Source organism: Schistocerca serialis, chromosome 4 (assembly GCF_023864345.2).
Source record: "Schistocerca serialis cubense isolate TAMUIC-IGC-003099 chromosome 4, iqSchSeri2.2, whole genome shotgun sequence".
In the NCBI taxonomy this organism is placed as follows: Eukaryota; Metazoa; Arthropoda; class Insecta; order Orthoptera; family Acrididae; genus Schistocerca; species Schistocerca serialis.
In genome coordinates, this window is record NC_064641.1 from 414,934,727 (window position 1) to 414,939,726 (window position 5,000).

The following is a 5,000-nucleotide window of genomic DNA, read 5'->3' on the forward strand; positions in this document are numbered from 1 at the left end:
GGGAGAGTGATGCGCAATACATGGGCCTAGCCCTCTTAGCCTCTCCTCTCCTGCGGTCTTCTCCCCTTCTCGTGGGCCCGCTGATTTTCGCAGAGTGGAAGACCGCACCAGGGGCTTGGGGGGGTTACCAGCCCCCCCTCGCACTATCCCTTTGTTAGTTGGGGGCAGTAATCAAAGAATAAGTGGTGGCCCTTCCGCTGAAGGTGCCACCCCAACTCCCCCAGCACCTAGCCGGCCAACCGGCCGTGCCGAAAATCTTGTACCTTTTGCAGCTGTATACGCCTGTAGTGAGTGCCACCGCAGCTTCACCACCAAGAATGGTCTCGGGGTCCATCGCCGCCGCCAACATCTTGCGGCCGCCAACGCGGAGATCGTGACGGAGAGGCATCGCGCGAGGTGGACGGAGGAAGAAGTCCTGTCGCTCGCCAAGGCGGAGGCCGAATTGTTCCTTGAGAGGGACGCCCGGTTCTTCTTTGTTAATCAAGAGCTCATCAGGATGTTCCCCGACCGAACGCTTGAGGCAATCAAGTGCCGACGGCGGCAAGCTGCCCACAAGCAGCTTGTCCGCCAGTTCATGGAGGCGCTTGAGATCGGTCGGGGGGAAGAGCCGGCGTCCCGCCGGGGAGCAGCGAGCCCGCCGCCTGACGCGGGCGAGGCCGCTGCGCCGCCCGTCGACGCAGCCGAGGACTTCGCGGCCGACACCACCGGGCCGCCGCCGGAGGGGCCGACTGACGCCGCCATCTGGGAGCATCTGGCGGGGCTACCTGCTTCCGCCCAGCGTTTCTCTGCCCTGGATCGAGTCATAGGTCTGGGGCGGGGCACGCCGCCCGATGTCATCCTGGGCATGCTCCCGGATGCCCTTGCGTCGGTCGGGTCCAGAGGGGAGAGATCGATCACCAGGACACAGCGGCCGCGCCAACCATCGAAGCGGCCGCCTGCCGCGCCGCCGACGCAGAAGCGCAAGCGGCGCCGCTGGGAATACGCAAGAACGCAGGATGCCTTCCGACGGTCGCGTGCACGTTGCGTGCGCGGCCTCTTGGATGGCACCCTGCTCCAGCCGCCACCTGCCATCCCTGGTCTGCTGGACTTCTGGGCGGACCTCTTCACTAAGAAGCCCGTCTCCACTGCGGGCTTCATCCGTGACCGCCTCCTCCCGCACTCGGAGCCTGTCGCTCTTGAGTGCCTATGGGGGCCGGTCACACATGAGGAGGTCGCCGCCGCGTTGCCGCCCAGGGGATCAGCAGCTGGGCCTGACGGCCTTACCCCAGCGGAGTTGCGGCGCCTACCGCATGAAGTCCTGGTGAAAGTGATGAATCTCTTCCTTCTGGCCCGCGCCCTTCCGGAACGCCTGCTTCGCGCGCGGACGTCCCTTCTCCCGAAAACGGCTGCACCAACATCCCCCGCTGACTTTCGCCCCATTACGGTCTGCTCGGTGTTGGCGCGGACCTTTCACAAGGTTCTCGCGTCACGCCTGATGCGCGCTTGTGCTGTGGACGAACGTCAGCGGGCATTCATCCCTCGGGATGGGATGTTGGAAAATACTTTCATCTTGGACACTGCTCTCACCGACGCAGTCCGCTCCTGCCGCTCTGTCTTTGTGGCATCGATCGACGTATCGAAGGCATTCGATTCGGTGGATCATGCTGCCCTTCGCCCCGTGCTGAAGGCGCATGGCCTACCGGATTGCTTTGTCGAGTATGTCGAGCGGTGCTACGAGGGCAGCACGACAGTGATAGCGGACGGCGCCGGCGTGGGCGTGTCTGTGCAGCCAGCACGGGGCGTTCGCCAGGGCGATCCCCTCTCCCCCCTCCTGTTCAACTTTGCGGTGGACTACGTTTTAGGCCAACTGCCCTCCCACATCGGAGCTCGGATCCTCGGTCGCAGAGTCAACGCTGCGGCCTTTGCAGATGACGTCTTGCTGTTTGCAGCGACCCCGAGGGGCTTGCAGTCCCTCATCGACGCAGCTACCGCAGCCCTCGCCCACCTGGGGCTGCAGATCAACGCCCGGAAGTGTCTCACCCTCGCCTTAATCGCGTCAGGGCGCGAGAAGAAGGTGAAGGTGGACAGCAATGTCACCTTCACAGCAGGCAACACCACCTTGCCTGCCCTGCGTGTGGGTGAAACCTTCCGGTACCTGGGGCTGCAATTTTCCACGGCGGGTCGCTGTGTCTTCAACCCACGTCGCCACCTGGTGGAGCAGCTTGACGTCATCTCCCGAGCTCCGCTGAAGCCGCAACAGCGCCTCCACGCTCTCACCAACGTACTTCTCCCTGGCCTGTACCACGGGCTGGCCCTCAGCCGCACCCGGGTGGGTGCATTGAAGTCGGCCGACGTCACCATCCGGGCCGCCGTCAGGAGATGGTTCCGCCTTCCGGCGGACACCCCCCTGGGATACTTCCACGCTCCTGTTGCCCAGGGGGGCCTCGGCATTCCATCTTGCCGATGGATGGGTCCAACCCTCCGTCGGTCCCGTCTCCTGGCGCTGAAGAAGATAGGGCCAGCCTGCGACGGTGCAGGCATGGAGGAGGTGCAGCGTGAGATCGAGGTGCTGGAGCGCCACCTAATGTGGGAGGGCCACCTCCTCAAATCGTCAACGCAGGTTGGGGAAATGTGGGCGGCGCGCCTACACATTGCCATTGACGGTGCGGCGCTGTCATCTTCTGCCGCCGTCAGTGGCCAACATCAGTGGGTCGCCGACACCAGTCGCCTGCTATCTGGGCGTGAATACATCGACGCCCTCCGCGCCCGCATCAACGCCTTCCCTACGAAGGCACGGCGCAGTCGTGGGCGGGAGGCGGACACCAGATGCCGCGCGGGGTGCCAGGCCGTGGAGACCGCCAACCACGTACTTCAGGCTTGCTTTAGGACGCACGGGTCCCGGGTCAAGCGCCATGACGCTGTAGTGCGTTATGTCGCCCGTGGACTCGCGCAGAGGGGCTTCAATGTCTCTGTGGAGCCCCACCTCCGAACACCTGAGGGCATCCGCAAGCCTGACGTGGTGGCGGTCAAAGACGGCATCGCCCGTGTGGTCGACGCCCAGATAGTCGGAGACCACCTCCGGCTCGACTGGTGTCACTCCCAGAAGGCGGCCTACTACGACACGCCGTCCATCCGGCGTGCCATCTCCAACCTGCACCGTGACGTTGAGGAGGTGATTGTGTCCACCGCGACGTTGAACTGGAGGGGTGTATGGTCTCCAGCGTCGGCGAGGGATCTCGCCGCCTTAGGCTTCCGACCCCGAGAACTGGCGGTGCTGAGCACCAGAACACTACAGAGCTGCTGCAAAATGTACAAGATTTTCGAGCGTATGACGGCTCCTAGCCCGAAGCAGCGTGTCGGCGTCGGCTAGGCTGCTGGATATTTTTCTTCGCCTTGACTCCTGGGGCCTATCCACAGGAGGAATAAACCGTCTTTGTTCTTCCTTCTTTGTGTCTTTATTTTATGTTTTTGTTGTTGCTCTTCTGCACTAATATATATGTATATGTGTATGTTTGTTTTATACTTGTATCTTGTGGCACGCCCTGTAAGTCCCCACCTCGGTGGCGGACATGGCGTCAAACACCTGCCACGCATTATATATGTATATATTTTGTGTTATTCAAATTATTTTGAATAAAGACGGCTGTTGATAGCCAAATGCCTCGTCATCTAATTAGTGACGCGCATGAATGGATTAACGAGATTCCCGCTGTCCCTATCTACTAAAGCGGTGTGCAAGTGGATGGTTCATGAAGAATGGACGTCAAGTGACCACAGGGCAATAACATATGAATTCGTGGTACCTCAAAGAGCGAGAGCTACTGTGGAACTTGTCACCTACAACACGAGCTTCGCAAAGTGGCCCGCCTTTGACCAGCATCTCATCAGGTCCACAGCCCACTGGCCACAAAGCCAAAATGTAGGAGTTAATGAAATGGTCACAAGGCTACAGGCAGCAATCCACGAGAGCTGTAGCCGATCAATGAGAAAGAGGACACAGGTGCAGAATCCAGTGCCATGGTGGAATGCAACACTTGCTAACCTGCGACGTGACACCATTTCAGCACGACGAAGTCTGCAACGAGCACGTAAAAATAATAATCCACCAGACATAGAAGTAGCAAAACAAACCTACAATAGAGTGAAAAACAACTACAATAAGGAAATTGCTAAGGCCAAAGAGGAGACCTGGAAGAAATGGGTCACTGACTGCGATCAGAATGATCCGTGGGCCATAGTGAGAAAGATAATTCGGCCAAAACATGGGACAGAAAACGTGCTGAGTAATATAAAAACAAAGGACCAGACTCCTACAATGACTTGGGAGGAGACTGTACGGGCATTATTACAGAACCTGCTTCCTGATGACAACCCAGAACAGGACACAGATGACCAACAAGCTGTGAAAACTGACAACAACAACTATGACAATGTGGACCTTGACCCAGAATTCACACTAGAAGAAATAGGGGCAGCAATAAAGGCTTGCAAATCAGGGAAGGCAACAGGTCCGGATGGTATTGATGACGTTATTATAAAAAGAGTTTGGCGCACCAGTCCCCATCTTCTCTCAGATTTATACAATAAATGTCTACAGGAAAGAAGAGTCCCAGATACGTGGAAGGAGGGAAATGTCTGCATATTGCTGAAATCAATAGACAAACCTAGGGATGAGCCTAAATCCTACCGTCCAATATGCCTTCTGTCTATCTTAGGGAAAATTTTGGAAAGGTTGGTAGTCAGTCGTCTGGAAAAACGCTATGATGATTCAAATATCAAGGCCCACAACCAGTTTGGGTTTCGAAAAGGCGCATCGACAGAAATGGCTATTAGGCAAGTGTTGGGTAGTGTGGATTGTGAGGAGAAGTATGTGGTAGTAATATTTGTAGATATAGCAGGGGCCTTTGATAACTTATGGTGGCCTAGTGTTATGAGGCGTCTGAGAGCAATCCAGTGCCCGCGTAACTTGTATGACTTAATGGCAGATTACTTTAAAAACCGGAAAGTTATGGTCCAAAGTA